Below are 18,699 nucleotides of genomic sequence, written 5' to 3'. Positions count from 1 at the left end.
GCAGTTCCTCAGGGTTCTCTTGAATCTCCATCAAGGGAGCCACCCTTATACCAGTTTTTACATCCTTCCTGTATGCTGTTGTCTTACTTAGGGTTTTACTGCTGTGAGCAGACACCATGACCAAGGCAACTCTTATAAGGACAACATTTAATTGGGGCTGGCTTACAGCTTCAGAGGGTCAGTCCATTATCATCATCAAGGTGGGAGTATAGCAGCATCCATGCAGGCATGGTACAGGAGGAGCTGAGTTCTACATTTTCATCTGAAGGCCACCAGGAGAAGACTGGCTTCCAGGGAGCTAGGACAAGGGTCTTAAAGCCCATGCCACAGTAACACACCCACTCCAACAAGGCCACACCTACTCCAACAAGACCACACCTGCTCCAACAAGGCCACACCTACTCCAACAAGGCCACACCCACTCCAACAAGGCCACACCTGCTCCAACAAGGCCACACCTACTCCAACAAGGCCACACCTACTCCAACAAGGCCACACCTAATCCAACAGGGCCACATCTTCTAATAGTGCTGCTCCCTGGGCTGAGCACATACAAACCATCACAGTAGTCCTCTCTAGGGTGCATCATTTCTCCACTGTCAGCCAGTCACCTTCTCATTTCCCTGTGGACTGGCCAACATGCCCGCCAGCACCCTCCACATTCTGGCACTTCCTTCCTGAGTGGCACTGGCTGTTCTTGCTTCTATTCCTTCTGTATGCATTGTTGTTCATGGAAGTCCCAGAAGATGTCTACAGTGGCTGTGCTCCTAGTGTCTGCAATATCCAGCTCACAGCTGAGAGACAAGTACTCAAGAAGCAGACAGCGCTGTAAAATGTCCATCTAAATATCACACAATCCAAGTGCAGACTTAACACTACTCTATTTTCCTTATGTGTGTTGATCAAGAAGATGGCCACAGCAAAATTTCTCCATTGGTGTTCTCTCTCCCCCTGGGGGCTGAAGCTAAGACCTGTCCCTTTTTTAAAGCCGTGGGCAGGTTGGAACTCCCACCAAGATCTATTACATGGTCAGGATCCAGGGAGGAACTCATACGGTTAGGCCTTAACTGTGTACCCTTCCCTTCCTCTGGAAGCCAGGGCAGGATGTCCCATATGACCTTTGCTCCCAGAATCATTTGCATTTAAAGTTCTGAGTAAATACAGAATAAACAGCAGCTAGCCTTGTTGTAGCTCTTCTAGGTAGTTTTCCATTCTGACGTGAAACATAAAATTAAGAATCTTGAACACAGGAGACCTTAGTGTTTAGCAAAAGGGTAGATATTATGAAGCATCATGATCCTTTAGCCTAAGGAGTAGATGATATTTCAGTGATTCCTGATTTTCCTTTGTTCTTTTACCGTAAAAACGTCATGACTCTTCTTCTACGTTAGAACATGGAATTTGGGAATTTGGGGTATCCTAACCCTGTGTTTCCGGGCCACAGTCTCTCAGATTTGGCTCTAGTATAAACTCTCTCTTAGTCCTTTCGAAGTGAGAACTGTATTTTTGTGTCAACTCCTAGGAACCCGAGTTTGACCCCAGAATCCACACGTGTGGAGTCACCGCAACTCTCCACCCCATTCGTTCACAATACATAGTAATATATTTAAAAAAAAAAACGTCAAAAGTAGAAAAGAGAGATAAAGACTACGAGAAGCACAAAGTTTTCACTAGAAGCCCCAAGAAAGTAACAGCGTTGCTCCTGTGAGTTGCTCCAACAGTTACACAAAGTGTAAAAATTCCTGAATATTTTCATTCCAACTGTTACCAAATTAATATGCTAACAGAATGAAACAAAAGAGTGCTCACCCGTGATTTCAGAAGGAATTCCTGTGGCTTCGTTTAAAAAAATGGGCTTTGCACCTCTGAGTCTCATATTCTAAAATTAGAAGAGGCAGAAAGGGACGTTGTCCAGGTCTCTAGTTCCTCCTCGGATAGAAACAGTCTTTAATAACGAGATTAGGCTCACAGGCTCTGACTCATTAACACATTTCCTGAACATGAATGAACTCCCCAGGTCGGGCAGACAGATAGATACCTTACTTCTCTGGAAGTAGGCTGATTTACGCAGCAGGGTTTTCCACGGAGCCCTATCAGCAGTGAAAGGTTAAACAACCCAAACAAAACAAGGTATCAAGTTTGCTTGACACCTGCTGTGGGAATGGGAGTCCTTGCTAACTTTAGTTTTGAGTGGCTTCCCCATAATCAGGACGGAGTCCCTCTCAGGATTCTCCTCTCCTCAGTTTCTAGGAGTCAACACTCCCTGGTGCCTTTTAGGGTATTTCTCAGGCTGATGGTATCTCCATCCTTTTGTCTCCTGCTGGAAGATCTGAGCCATAACTGCTTCTGCTAGTATCCCCTTCCCCTAAGGCTGCCTTTCGGAGCATTGTGTGTGAGAAGCTCCTAATGTATGGACTGGAGGGAGATGTCCCTTCCCGCTAGTGTTACGAATCCCAAATTGGCACAGGGAGGTCAATCTTGGGAGATAGCACAGTGGATAAAGCGCTCAGTGCACAGGTATGAAGACGTGAGTTCAGAGCCTTGGCTCACACGTCTAAGTGCCAGGCGAGCATGGATGCCTGTCTGTAATCCAAGAGCTTTGGGGATAGAGACAGGGGGTCCCCAGAACAAACTGGCTTGCTAGACTAGCCAAGTGGTTGATCTCTATGTTCAGCTAAGAGAGAGACTGTGTCAACATTTAAGGGGCAGGAAGTCTGAGACACACTGACATCCATTAATGAGAATTACTAGAAAACAGCTGCATCTTCAAAAGCGGGTTGACTGATTTGAACTTTAGGCATGTGGAGAGAATGGAATGTTTCGGGCCCAATTACAGTTTATCTTGGGCTTTCTTTAGCCTACCAAATAGCCATCCTCCTCCCTCTCCACTTCCTGTGGTTCCTGAGGTCATGGGTCTTAGAGGGTAACTACCACTACTGTTTTGCTATACCAGCATCATCCTTCCTGACTGCACTTTAAATACTTATCCTTAAAACCAACAGATAAATGTAGCTCTCTTAACTCATTAAAGAAACTTCTTTGCATGAGATGGAGACCATTACAGAAAACTACAACTTGTTAAAACACACAGAGTGACTGATTGTAGGGTGCCTAACCACAGCAGATTTATTTACACCACTCCTCCTGTACCCAAGGCTCAGAGATCATCACAGAGGTGGGAACAGGAAGACTGTAAAAGCCAGAGGATCAGGAAGTCTGCTGCAGGACTTTGTTTTTTAAATAGGACAAGGAAGCTGCATACATACCCTCTCAACACTATGGCTCCCTAAACAAGACCTGAACAATGACGACACCAGTTGTCATGGCGGTGACTATGTGGATGGAGAAATCTCATAGGGCCTCACCCTAGAAGACAAAGTACAGGCATTTGACTATTAAGAGATGGAAAATTAGTCTTACCTAGGGATGACAGCCCCAATGGGACACCCAATATCAAGTAGTCATTCCTAAAAAAACCATATATACCCAAGCAACACTAAATGGATTAATCAGGGTATAGACAGACAGACAGACAGACACACACACACACTCACATATGTAATAATTACAAAGAGCCCATGAAAGTAAAAGGGGTAATGGACACAACAGGAGACATGGAGGGGGGGATATAATTGTATTTAAGTGAAAATAAATACTTAAAGTCTAGATTTGTGACTTTCTTTGTTCTGTTACTATGAAAACCATATGAAACCACTACTCATTTTTATATCCCTCTCCAGCAAACATTTACATTTAAAAATACTTCAATGGCAAACTAGTTTGCAAAAATACTTCTTTGTTAAAAGTGGATGGAGTGTAACTGTTTTCTCTCCCCATTTTTCCTCCTCTTTTCCTTCTTTCCTTCCTTGTGTTACAATGACCAATAATCTTGATCTAGCACCAAGGATCATATGAGCGAATGTCACCGCAGAAACTGGTTAGTATACCCCCCAGTCTGGAAGCTCTCTTGGTTTTGTTGTAATGTGGGTAGTGACTGTCTTAGCTCCATTGGTTCTTCAAGATTGACTGGTTTCAAAATGATCTGTGCAAAAGAAATGAAGGAATGGGGGAAGAAGTGGGCTGCAGGGCGTTGACGTCCAGAAACACAGGAAAGCTCTTTATAAATGACACTTTTATGAGATGGGAGAGGTAGACAGATGCTTGGCCAGCTAGCTCCCTCTGACACACACAATAGTGTATCTCATATTTTGCTATTTTTTTTCTTCCATTTTCCCTTTCCCTTTTTGTTCTCTCCCCTTTTCTCTCTTATTATGTTGGGACTGATCTAACAAATGAGTTTGATTTTTAAAAACAGGGCTCTAAAACATTGAGCCCAAAACCTTCCTGACTACCATTCATCACTAGAGTCCTGCCAATCTGGTCACATCTGTAGATGAGGCAAGATGAGCCTGGAAGTCAATGTCTGGCCATAGCTGGGTCAGTTCAGTTTTTCTATAGTGTAAGTTTGTTCAATAGGTTAAATTAAAATCTCTACCTATGGTTGATGAAGCTGTTGACCAAAGCAAGCAGTAGATTTTACTAACCATATAACAATTTTATTGTATAATTTTCAAAGCTTTCTAGAACATACTGAACTCTAATTCTTGGTATCACTTTGACAAGTATTTGGAGTCCTTCCTTCCTTCCTTCCTTCCTTCCTTCCTTCCTTCCTTCCTTCCTCCCTCTCCCTCTCCCTCTCCCTCTCCCTCTCCCTCTCCCTTTCCCTCCTCCTCTCCCTCCCTCTCCCCCTCCTCCTCTCCCTCTCCCTCTCCCTCTCCCTCTCCCTCTCCCTCTCCCTCTCCCTCTCCCTCTCCCTCTCCTCCCTTCTTAAATTCAGATGTTCTTCACAGAGCCCTTCATCACAGAGAAAGAGGACTGGGCTTAAGAACAGCTAGTCTCTAATGACAGCTTTAATATGGTATCATGGATCCTTCTACAGTGTCATCCAACCCAGCTGATGACTTCAATGGCAGTCAGGTCTAGCTGTTGCATTGTTACTGGATGGAACTGGCACACCACTAAAGGCAAATGAATGGAAAAAAAAATCTGATGATGTCCTCTATAGCTACAAAATTTGGTTCTTCCCAATACCTAAGAAAATGCTTTTTAAAATGTAAAATAAAAATCTAATAGTACAAACAAAGACAAGAGGAACAAACACCTTAACTAAAGCCAATAGCAGAAATGAAAGAGTTAGAGGGGGAGGTTCAGAGAGAAGATATGCTCCCGATTCCATCCCCTTGATGCCTACACAAGGGTTCTAAGGAAGAGGGAGGCCTTTTACCAGGCATGGTACCTCTGGCTGACTGGCAGTTAGCAGCCGTGGGTTCCTTGAAGGTAAGGGCATTGACTCACTCCTCTTTCAGTCCTCAGCATCTGATCCAGGTTGCCTGGTAAAATCCAAGTTACCAGTCTGAGTGCAGATTCCATGACTGTAGTCATGGCTAGAACTCAAAGTAAGAGTGAGACCTGGTTCCTGCCTTCAACACACTCCCTTGGCTAGAGCAAAAGGACTTTGGGTAGGTGACCTTCTGTGTGAGGGACACAACAGGCCTGGTCACAGAGAGCACTGTCCTGAGGAGCTCATGTTCAGACTGGCTCTAGGTGACAGGAGGCTATAGGGTTTTCTTTATCATAAAAAAAAATAGACAATTAAAAGCTCTTCATGGTAGTACATGTCTGTGATGCCAGCACTTGGATGATAAGGGCAGGAGGAGCAGAGGTTCAAGGACATCCTTCACTACATAGGAAATTCAAGGCCAGGCTGGACTACATGAGACCTCTGTATAAAAATACACACTAGGCAAATCAGACCATTGAAGATCATTATACATTTGTTGACTCAAAGGACGATTAGCCATGAGCTTGGGGAAAAAAGACCAGAGCTGAGGGTTAACGGGGTGTGTTGGGGTGTGGGGAGTTGTGACAGTGGGCGTGTCTGGATGTGTGGCCTCACTCACAGTTTGCTGAGGGGCAGTTTGTCGTTTGCTGTATGGTTTAATCTTAGGAAGTACTATTGAAGCTACATTTGGCTTAATCTGTTTTAAGAGTTGTTTCTGGTACTGTTTCCTCCCCACTGACATTGTCCTGATAGAAAAGGAGCTAGAGTCTTTGATTAGTCCATTGATGGAAAGACAGCAAAGGAACCACAGAAGCAGAAGAAAAGTGGAAAATTAAAGACTAGCTTTATAGCTATGCGAAAATACTACGGCATCTATTAAATAACATGTGTCTTATATATAACTCTATGTATTTATCTGTAGGAGCTCCTCATGCCACGACACTCATTAAGGCAGTAGAATGTCCCCAGACCTGCGGGATCAGCCAGACTCACCAAATGTTTGTGTTAAGGTAGCCAACTTCAGACACGACTATTCTCTGCTGACATGTTTTACTCTACCATTGCCTCTCAAGTGGTCAGGTGGGCAGAGTTCTTGGACCAGAATCAGAATAGGACAGGTGGCGTCCCTCGCTATCCTGTTGGGACTGCCTGTCACTTGAAGATCTAGGCAGGACTGGGATGCAGGGGAGTCTGAGGAGTCTCACACTCATCCTCACCACAGTGTGCCCCACTGCTCATAAGTCCATCTCAAATCACTGTCTGGGCTGCTTAACCCTCCAAGATGGGTGCCAGTCCTTGTTCTTTATTTTTACAAATGAGCCGAGTGCTGTCCAGAGCTCCAGGCTATAAAAACCTGTTGAACTTGGCCAGGAGAGAGAAACGTACATTCTTATAGGCAGAAAAGTGGGCCAGGCTTGCTTTTTTTCATAGAGAAAACAGGTTTCCTTTTTCCCCTACTGCCATAGAAACCAAACAGTTTGAACAAAATTTTATATGCAAAAGAAAAATTCCAAGTAGCACAGAGAAATAAAGCCAACTCAACAAGCAGGCATGATAAATACGTGGGCTGTAACGTAAATGTAGGTTGTCACAGAACACATTTTAAAGGAAATTTTCAATCTATAATATTTACAAATCACATAGCTAATTATATATAAACTTAAACACAGCTAAATCTTTTTTCACATGGATTTTTACTTCAATCAAATAGTTTAAGTACACCACTAAATGATCTGCATTTAGACTTTACTGTCCCAAATTTTAGTTTTGAAAGGTATAGTCATTACACAAAAAAGGGGTAGGGTCATACGTATTAGCTTTCAACTCTCCTAAAGGAAAGCTGGTCCCAAACTTACTACATAAGGGATGAGGTTGGTACAAGACTGGGCTGTGCTTGGCAAAGATGATCTGAAGCTGGGGTTCATCTGTCAGATTTGGAGCCAGAGAAATATTCCTGTGGGAAACCCAAGGGCCCTGGGCAGATCACCTCTACACGTGTTCTTCCCAAGCCAGACCATAAAGGCCCCAGGACAAGCAGGCTAGCGAGCCATCACAATGGCGTTTGTTCAACAGGATGAAGAGTCCCAGGCTGTTGGATTTTGTTAATAATTAGATTTTAAGTTCTTAAGCCTTTAAACAAGTGCTTAAATTTACTAGGATTACGTGTGGTGTAAGAATAAAATTGACTCTACTTGTGGGTAAGAGAGAAGGACATAGCAATGAACACAGCTTATCTATTTCAGAACAAACAAGGGTCTCATTTGGGCATTTGGACACCATTTTAATTCAACTTAATTATTTTCTTTTAATTACTTTCTTGTTGAGACAGTATCATATGTAGCCTAGGCTGGCCTTAATAGATACACAAGGGTGACCTTGAACTTCTGGCAGTCCCATCTCTGCCTCCCAAGAGCCAGATTACAGGTATGTGCTACCATATCTAGGCTTTAACTTAATTATTCTTTTGTCTTTCTGATAAGGGATTTCTGGTTAGATGTGGCATCATTATAAATGGCACACAGGGACAGTAAGAAGGCTTAGCAGTAAGGTGCTTGCCGCCAGACCTAATGACTTGGGCTTGGTCCTGGACTCACATGGTGGAAGGAAAGAGCTGGGTCCTGTAGATTGTTCATACACTGTGGCACAGTCTCTGCCCCTGCCCCTCCTACACACAAGAAAATACATAAATGTAAAATTATTTTGAATGAGTATGCGTACAGTACATATGGGACAAAGGATTCACCACAACCAGTTTTATGTCCTTCTGCATCTATCATATTTTCTTGGCAGCTAGAGTCGGCAAGTATCTCAAAGGATGCATTGGAAACCAAGGAGCAGACATGGTAAATGTCCTCTCCCTCTCGACCTTATGAGATAGCTATCCCTCACAGTAATGCGGCTACATAAAACATCATATATTAAAATTTTGGTGTATCTACTCTAATTTGAATCAGATACTTGGGGCAGAAAGGGCACAACAAATTGTCCCAAATTTATATTATTTGGAATCTGCCAATCAGTCAGTGTCTCCCATGAGTGCCCATCCAAGGCCAGCATTCTCCCCAGGCCAGCATTCTCCCCAGGCCAGCATTCTCCCTGCTTGTGGTTTTTTGGGAACTCCATGAAATGCTAAATGAATAGTTAGGGATCCTTTCATAAGTTACACAAAATAATGTCTTTACAAAAATCATTTCAATTAGTTTTGGTCAAAAGACAACTAGCTAAATCATTAGTGGATAAATGGCACTGGTGGAGAAAACAGAAGCAGGCTGCCAGGTCTCAGAACTAGTTCTAGATGATCATGTTTTCTACGATGTCAATTGGTATCCAGTGAGGAATGAGAGGGATCGTTTGGGTATGCATCGAGCAAACCATCATCCTTTAGAAATGCGTAACGCATACAGCCACTAAAGGTTCTGAGAGGGTCCGAAGGTTTGTGCTTAAGTCATGTGTCCAATTGTAGTACCTGCATGGACAAAACAAACAATCCATGCACTCAACATCACTTCCTGTGTATTTATTTTACATCAAACTGTTCTAGGTCCTGGGATAGGACCATATTCTTTGTTCCTGGGTTTCCTCTGCTCAGGCGAGTCTATGCTTGTTGTGAGATATAGTTCTACACTCTTCGGACAGAAGCAACTTCTCGGACGAACAATTTGTGTGTGCAGTTTCTGAGGGTCTGTGTCAGTGTGTTGTGTCAAGAAAGACATGGCGGAGCAGCTTTGTCATGGCTGTAGGGGTGTGTGGCAGACTAAGAAGCAGGGAGTGTGGCAGAAACCAGGGTATGGGCATAATCTTCATGGACTGTTGCTACGGAGCTGATTCTTCTGGTGAGACCACAACTCCCAAAGGTATCACAGCCTCCCTAAATCACACCAAAAGCTGAGAGAAAGGTCCAAAATCTGTGCCCATGAAAGTTCAAGCCTTAGCACCTAGACTGGTCTGAAACTCACGGGCTCTGGTGGTTCTCCCTCCATGGCCCAAGTCGCTAAAACTATGGGCATACATTACCATGCTGAACTAGGATTGGTTTTTTTCTTTTCTTTTTTTAAATACCCTCTGAGTTTTAGGAGATGGTTAGGTCCTCCTGATCCTAGTTAGTATTCCAGCTGGTGGGTATCTTCCAGAGAGAAGGCGTCTTCTCCCTGGAGCTGAGCTGGTGCTGGGGAGGATCTGGGGTGTGGGCTGGGATTTGCTAACAGGCTGTAAAATATGAAACCTGATGGATGTGTGGCAGCAACTCATCCAAGGCAGAACAAAACCAGTATCTCAGGCCAGCAGTCATCCTGCAGAGTCTGAGCCTGGGAACAGAATGGGATCTTAGGAAATGGAACTAGGGAGGGGGGGGGGTGGTGGTGGTAGTGGTGCAGCTTCTCAGGAAGGGAGGTCTTCCTGACCCCAACAGGTCCACGGCACACTCAGACACCAAAAGAGATGTATTATCCCAGAAGGATAAGCGATGGGGGTGGTGGCTTCAAAAGTAGACAGCAAGCAGCAGCAGCAGCAGCAGCAGCAGCGGCAGCCATAGCGACAGGAACAAGCACACCAGCAGGCAGGCAAGTTAGTGATGAATGTACAAGTGCTTGCTTTCAGCAGGAGTGGATGTTTAAGGAGAGCAGGGAACCTGTGCTACAGTGAGTTTGTATGTCCTAATTGAACGTATTAACTAAATAATGAATTTCGACTGTTGGACCTTGCTGTCTCAGGGATGAGCTAGTGATCAAATCAGGGAATGGATCTCGGGTGCTAGCATTAGGAATGTTATCTGGTTTTGGTCAAGGGGAGAAGGAGGGTAAAAGGCACAACATGGCACCACGTTTGCCATGCTTGGGCCTCCTAGCAGCGATCTGCATTCTCTTTTCAGGGCACTGGTGATTTTGGCCATGATGGTGAAGGAACTTTTAAGGATGCGGATGATAACTAATACGCTATACCTGGTCATACATGTTCAGCAGCCATGTTGAAAACTGACAGTTCCAGAGAATGGTCCCACAAAGTCACACACTTCCACACTCCTACTGGTATTTGGAGCAAAGGACTGTATTTGAGGGAAGGAGGCTTTTAAGTGGATTTTAGGTGATCTTGCTACATTTTTTTTTAACACACCATTTTCTATACTTGGATGGTGAGTCTCTGCTCGCAACTTCCTTGGTACTGACAACTTCCATGGGCTTTTCTTCATTAACTGACTTCTTCAGACTGAAAGATGGATTCAGTTGCTACATTCTTCCTGAACAGTGGTCAGTTTCCCAGTTCATTCGTTATTTTCATGGATCCCCAAGGATCCCGGGGCTTAAGAACAGAAGTGGATGCTCACAGTCATCTATTGGATGGAACACAGGGCCCCCAATGGAGGAGCTAGAGAAAGCACTCAAGGAGCTGAAGGGGTTTGCAACCCTATAGGAGGAACAACAATATGAACTAACCAGTATCCCCAGAGCTGTGTCTCTAGTTGCATATGTATCGGAAGATGGCCTAGTCGGCCATCAATGAGAAGAGAGGCCCTTGGTTTTGTGAAGATTTATACCCCAGTATAGAGGAACGCAAGGGCCAGGAAGCAGGAGTGGGTGGGTTGGGGAGCAGGGGAAGGGGAAAGGGTATAGGGGATTTTTGGAGAGGAAACTAGGAAAGGGGATAGCATTTGAAATGTAAATGAAGAAGATATCTAATAAAAATATTTTTTTTAAAAAAAAGAACTTGTTTTCAGAAGCCACACTTACACACTGCTGTCCTGCTTCTGCCCCTGCATCCACGAGTGCTATCTATCACAGCCTGATAGCAGGTGAGCTGCACATTTGTGCACTTTAGTTTTGACACTCAGGAACAAGAAGACATGTGTCGGTGGGATAATATTTTATTATTATGTTAAGAGAGGAGGAGAAGCTTAATTATAAGACCACCTCAACCTCAAGTTCTTTTTTTTTAATTTTTAAAATTTTGTATGATAGGGTCTTAGATAGTCCAAGCTAACTGGCAAACAGCTAAGGGTGTCCTTGAATCCCTGGTCCTCCTGCCTCCACCTTCCCAGTGCTGAAACGATAGTCATGCCTGTTAGAGTATTTGATCTTATATGTTCCTGGGATAAAACCCATGGCTTTGAGCTGCTGAGCAAGCACTGCACACTTTTCCAGCTGTCACCTAGCTCTGCTAGTGGTGGCTGTGAGAAGCCCTCTCAGGGCTGGGCATTTCTTTCTGGTCCCCATCTGTAACGGTTCAATAAAGACGTTCGGGATTTTAGTTTGACACACATCTGCAGAACAACTGCTTGTTCCTTTTCTTCATTTTCTTTTTTTATTGGTTATTTTATTTATTTACATTTCAAATGTTATCTCTCTTCCCAGTTTCCCCTCTACAAGCTCACTACCCCCCCCCCCCTTGCCCCTATGAGGGTGCTTCCCCACCCACTCCTGCCTTAACGGCCTAGCGCTCTCCTATTCTGGGTCATCAAGCCTCCACAAGACCAAGGGGCTCCCCTCCCACTGATGCCAGATAAGGCCATCCTCTGCTACCTATCCAGCTGGAGCCATGGGTACCTCCATGTGAACTCTTTGGCTGGCGGTTTAGTCTCTGGGAGCTTGGGGGGTCTGGTTGGTTGATAGTGTTGTTCTTCCTCTGGGGTTGCAAACTCCTTCAGTTCCTACAGTGTTTGCCCTAACTTCCCCATTGAGGTCCCTGTATTCAGTCCATTGTTTGGCTGTGTACAACCATATTGGTCAGGACCTGGCAGAGTCTCTCAGAGACAGCTGTATCAGGCTCCTGTCAGCAAGCACTTCTTGCCATCCGCAATAGTGTCTGGGTTTGGTGTCTGCTTGTGGGATGGATCCCTAGGTGGGGCAGTCTCTGGATGGCCTTTTCTTCAATCTCTGTGCCACTGTTTGTCTTTGTATTTCCTCTAGACGAGCAACTGCTTGTTTCTTGCTTGAGAATCATTCCACACTCCTGTTGTGAGGCCAAAGTTATGTTTTAAGTTTAAATTCCCATGCTTAACAGATCTATAAAACAAAAATCAACCAAACAAGAACGGACAACTTTCTGGAATGCTGGGGGCTGCTGTGTATGTCAGATAGCAAGCCACATGTTGTTGCTTTTGTAAACAAGCTTGACCGCCCAACCGAACAGGACATACTCAATCACAAATGGGTGGAAAGAAGTATGTCATGATGTATGCTTGCCCCCAGTTGGGTGAAGGCTAGAAGTAGTACATAGCCTTGTGGGGCTTTGCTTTTTAAGTTTCTGACTATTGCAATTCATGACCATACTCTGAGAACCCCAGATAGTGTCCTGGCTAGTGTCCATCATCCTGGCCAAGCATTTAATAAAGCATGCTTCAAATTTGGCTTAAAATTTGGGGTAATGGTCTTATCCTCACCAAGTGGGATAAGACTCCAGATGTGGTTCTATCTGTCAAGAGGTCTCTGAAGGACTAGTGTGAGCTTCCAGACATCAACTCCTCTTTTCTCTCTGAAGCCCCATGTGAAGAGGGAACACAGTCTAGAGCCTGTTGTGACCAGGAACCACTGCTGTGGTTGTGTTCATCCAGAGACCTGCCTCATGAAGCCCCAGTTCCTGCGCAACAAGAGGAAATTCTCTCACCCGACTCCACTCACAGACCCTTAGCTCACGTTTGTGGGATCTTTAGTTTTTCTCTTTGGGAAGTAACCAGTTTTCTCCCACCTGACCTGAACTATCACTTCTTCCGCATTTTGACTTTCACAATCTGTGCAGAGCCTGGACTTCAGGAGCAGTGAGCCCTCAGGTGCCTGCTCACAGGACTGCCTTCTGATGCCTCACTATTCCACCGAGCCTTCTGGGGTTTCTAAACCACTGGCTTTGAAGAATGAGACTTATCAGGGTGGTTTGTGAAACTAATGATGTAACATTTTTCTCTGGTGGAATAGCCCAGGCTCAGGAGTTGCTCTTCAAACCTGCTCAGGCACCACAAGAAAGTGGGGGCCCGTGTTTACTCTCATCTGTGAAGCACCCATGTTCTCAGACTTCTTCCTTAAGGCCTGCCTTTGGTTCCCTCTGGTGTCTGATACAGGAAGTGAGCCAGAGGCTCCTGTCCTCTTGGGCCAGCATAAGTGAGGAGCCTGTTGTCCTTTTCCCACAATAGCACATCAGTGAGCTCTGTTGAGTTTCCTTAGACACATCCCAGTCAGATGCATAACTTACCAATCACAGTTTAGGCTAATCAATACTTGCCAACTTCCATTCACTTTAGAGAGTTTATCCTTCCTATCTGTACTTCTCTCTGAATGCTATTGCTGCTGTGCCCTGCACTGTAGGTGTGGCATGAATTCTTTAAAAGTTGAGATTCTCTGTCTACTACTGTAGAAAATGTCTACATATGTAAAGGGGTGGGGTAAATGGAATGACTCCATAATGGAGTGTGTCAGCCATCATTGGCCATCAAAGAAAAAGTCCAGGAACAGATAGATATGGACTACCTCTTTTTGGGTTGTTGGGGCATGGTCTTCCTCAACTGTCACATGCTATTGCCACTGCTCTTTGTCACCCTCCAGAACTTGCTGGGAATACTGTATCGATGAAGACACCATGAACCTGAATCATATGACACAGGGATTGAGGAATAGTCCTGACCTTGAAAACCTCCCAGCTACTCACTGATTGGTAAGACTCTGAGCCTAGGCATCGTACTCTATTCCAAATTAATAGTCTCCTGCCTCAATTGGAAAGCACATGCCACTGCCTGGAGTGAGAGAGGGAAGTAGAGATGAAGGAAAGAAAGAAGAAACGCAGGTAGACAGGCTTCCAAAAGGAGGTATTATCCTTCCCACTGAGTTGAGCCAAGTTCAGTAGGTAGATGGGGAATGAAAGACATTGCAGAGGAAGAAATGTGTTAAAAATCTAATCTATGGAATAAAAAAGCTGAAAAGTTCTGATTATGGACGGAGGGTTGAGTTCGTGTAGGAAACAGATTAGGCTGGGGGGGGGGGTGTCAAAGAGCACTTTGTCTTCCACAACAAGTTATTTGTGCTTTATCTCAGCAGCACTGAGAAGTGATTGATATGTTTCAGGCATAGCAAGGGTTGACACTGACATGAGCACCGTGTTCAGGGAGTCCCCAGGACAGCATTCCCTAGGTATCCTCATGGCTAACTGCCATAATGATTTCTTTCCATCTTTAGCCTTTCTCATGGAAGCAAATGATACAAATACCAGTGTCTCAGGTCAGAAGTTTGTGTATGTTGTCACCATCAGGTGTCAATAGACAGTGCCAATCCAGTTGCTATACAGCTGGACCTAGTTAAAGTAAATTAATTCAAAGCTCCAAGATTGGGAATCTGGGCAAGAAATTGAGACATCTGAAGTGTTGACATAGATGGGAAGGAGATAAGAGAGGGTTTGGAGGAAATATGTTACATACATGTAAGTTTTCTTTGTTGTTTGTTTGTTTGTTTCTCTGTGTAACAGATCCATGACTGTATTGGAACTTGCACTGTGGACCTGGCTAGCCTGGAGCTCACAAAGATCTGCCTGCCTCTGCCTCCCAAGTGCTAGAATTAAAGGTGTGCATCACCACACCTGGATCTTTGAAGAAATTTTAATAAAAGTTAAACAATAAGAATGTGAGCGTCATTCTCCATTTCTTGCTTTCATGAATAACCTCCATCTAATCTGTCAGGGTGTTCTCTGACACATCTCCCGAGCCTGTTCACTTCTCTCATATCTGTCCTGTCTGTCCTGGATAACTGTGAGTGCCTCCTGCTTAGCTTTCTCCTGCCCCTAAATGTCTACTAGAAATTGAAGGGAATCTTTGAAATAAACAGATTATGCAAGACTTCAAACGAAACTCTCTTGCTTACTCTGAGAGCTCTCTGCTGAACTTGAAATAGACTCTCAACTCCTTAGGGTAGAACCACTGGTCTACAGTGTGCTTTTTCTCCACTTTCCAATGTTAAGAGTGTTATCCTTGTGTAATCCAACACAATGACAATGTGTTATGCGTGTATGTCTGTGTGTGCATGTGTGTATGTGTGTTATATGTGTGTGTTGTATGTGCATGTTGTGGTGTGTGTGTGTGCTGTGTATGTATGCATATGTGTGTTGTATGTGTAATGTGTATGTGTTGTGTGCATGTGCTATGTGTGTGCTATGTGTATATGTATGTATGTGCATGTTTATGTGTATATTGTATGTATATATATATTGTGTGTGTGTGTATGTGTGTGTGCTGCTAGGGAATAAACCCACAAGCCAGACGCACACTTTCCCACTAAGCTCTGTCACCCATCCTTCAATTCATTTATTTTTTTCTTACAGTGTCATGCATTTTTTTTTTTACCACTTACTTAAAAATACTTTCAAACGTAGTTTATTTTTCTTTTTTCCCCCCTTCCCTTTTCCCTCTTGCTCTGGCCCTGCTCCCTTCAGCCCATAGGGTTTTTTGTTTGCTTGTTTGTTTGTTTCTCATTACGGATGGTTGTGAGCCACCATGTGGTTACTGGGATTTGAACTCATGACCTCCAGAAAAGCAGTTAGTGCTCTTAACTGCTGAGCCATCTCTCTAGCCCTGTTGATTTTTCTTAATAAAATGTCTGCCCTGGGAGAAAACGGACATGTCTGCTCTTCTCCACAGTACCTCAGCCTTGCATGGCGAAGCACATGCGGTGCCAGCATCAGAGGATGCTTGTTGACTGAATTATTGAAGAGCTGGATGCAATTTAATGCTCAAGGGCAAGGCTGTTTGTTGTCTCTCTGGATTTTTAAAGAGAGGAGGAGAAGGGGAAAATACCAGTTTATCCCTTTAGCCTTATCTTTCTCCTTTGTCAAAATGCACTTACCGATTGTCCTGGCTACTTTTATGTCAACTTAATGCAAGTTAGAGTCATCTGAAAGGAAGGAACCTTAATGGAGAAAATTCCTCCATAAGACCCAACGTAGGACATTTTCTTAATTAATGACTAATTGGGGAGGGTCTAGCCCGTTGTGAGTGGTGCCATCTCTGAGATGGTGGTCCTGGGTTCTATAAGAAAGCAGGCTGAGCAAGCCATGGAGAGCAAGCCAGTGAGCAGCATCCCTCCATGGCCTCTGATTAGCTTCTCCCTCCAGGTTCCTGCCCTGCTTGAGTTCCTGTCCTCCCTGTGTTTGATGGTGAACTGTTCTGTGGAACTGTGAGTGAAGTCAACCATTTTCTCCCCAAGTTGCTTCTGGTCCTGGTGTTAGATCACAGTTGTAACCCCAGTTAAGACACTGATCATAGAGATCAATTGCTCGGCCTGGTTTTCCACTGAGATGTTTTTTTCAGGGTGCTGACTGGCTGAGGTTGCAGCACAACCACGTTTCATCACATCCAAGAGGTGCTACTTGTCCCCACGGATCAAGACAAAATGAAACGAAACACAAAACAAAACAAAACAAAACAAGCTGTCTCACCAAGGGAGCAGAAATGAGTTCGGCTCAGACCACAGTAAGTACACACTGCAGAGTCCAAGGACGAGGAAGCATCTCAGGCCAACCCCCTTTGGTGGACACAAGAGGAAATAGGAAGTGTAAGTGGTCGAATAAACAGCATCTGTCCTGAGTTTCCTGCCACCCACTTGCATCCACAGCTTTTGGCTTCTAGCGCCACCCTGAACTAGAGTGGTCCCATGATCAGTGGATTAACATTTTCCACTACTGTGACAACAACAACAACAACACCATAAAGTGAACATCTTATAAAGAAAGCTAGTTTACTTAGCTCACAGGTTTGGGGCCTCCAAGATTTGGTAATCCCATTGGTCAAGCATTTGGTGGAAACCTCATGACGGATGATGTCACAGTAGAGGGAGGAAGAGACCCAAGAGCCATTATTTTACAACAACATCCTCTCAAGAGGAAGCTCACGCTATGGAACCCCTTTGACGTTGATGGCCTTGCCACCTTCAGTAGGCAGCACCTCTTCCTGGTTTTTAGTGTAACAATCGAACACAGGGCTCTACTCTCATAAGCGAGCACTCTACCACTGAGCTACATGCCAACCATAGGTTCTATCTCTTAAAGGATCACAGCACCAACTGGTTGCAACACCTGTTTCAGGGATACACTCGGGCGACAGACAAACCGAGATATTCTCATGAAGGAAGAACTGTGTTGTGTAGGCAAAGCAGTCAGAGCCATTCTAGGCATCCAGAATGCCCCCTGCATCTTAAATCTTACTAGTTTTCAATGCATTCTGTAAGATTTTTTTTTTTAGGGGAAGCTTATTTTTATTTGTACTTTCATGGTGCCTGCATTTTGATAACATTTCTAAGTTTACCATCTCTTACATAGTTGTGGAATATTTCTTCAGACTCTTGCAATATCCAAGGCAGGCAACCTCCAATTCTCATGTGGTCCACAGGTCTCACAGGCAGTGAGTGTGTCCTCTTGACCCCTGCACTTAATTCAAATTAGTTGCCAACATCAAAAATTGATCAATTTTATATAGTGATATGAAGTTATGGCTTCTCTTGGGACACAGCAAGAACTTGCAATTCTTGTCTGTAATCTTCCATGGCAACAGTTGGCTGGAACAGATTAGAAGCCATCCTATTTAGAGACCTGGGGATACTCCCCAGTTTAATACTATCACCACCACCACCACCACCACCACCACCACCACCACCACCACTCTCTATAGCCCATGTGCAGCCAGCTTGCTCGCTTACTTTGCCTGCTCAGCTCCTGAAAGTTTTTGCAGGAGTAACTCCCATTCCACCCCTCCTGAAGCATTCTGAGACTTCAGATCCATGACCCTCTTCATGGTCTCGTGGGCTTTGGGGGCAATGCTTCTCAGCTTGGGCCTCTCCGGTTTCAAGGGTCAGGATTAGCTGTTTGTTCTCTCCTGAGGGTGTGGTCCACAGGGACTTTGTCTTGAACAGTGGTGAAGTTTAGAAGAAAGCTGTTCTGAAGGATTTGAAAGCAGAATGTGGAGGGATTCGAGGTATACTGTAACAGTTAGGTTGGGAAGGGGCCAGGGAAAGTTCAGAGGTGTCTCCCAAACAGTCATGGAGCAAGATCAGCTAAGTTTGTACTTTAGTTCAGGAAAAAGAGCTCTTGATAGGAAAGGGTGTTCCCACTCACTCTCTACCCTATGTACTGCTCTGTCCCCCAACTCTTCCACAGCTGCTACCTCCGAAGTCACCACTAGTCTCTTCCCTGAAACACTCCCCCCCTCCAAATCTTTAAAGCTCAAGCTTTCAAAAGAAAAGGTGATATTTGAAGATAAAGGCTTGGAGATAAGGAAATTTAGATGATATCCTGAGGGTGGTCTTGGTGATAGACAGGGCTCTGGTTAGAGGGAACACGGGGAAGCTTGCTCGCTCTCATGTGAGTAGACAGTAAAATGCACACTGAAAAGCCACAGGCAC

The sequence above is a fragment of the Mus musculus genome, chromosome 3 (genome assembly GCF_000001635.26).
Source record: "Mus musculus strain C57BL/6J chromosome 3, GRCm38.p6 C57BL/6J".
Lineage (NCBI taxonomy): Eukaryota > Metazoa > Chordata > Mammalia > Rodentia > Muridae > Mus > Mus musculus.
The sequence above is the reverse complement of the archived record's forward strand: the minus strand, read 5'-3'. Positions refer to the sequence as shown.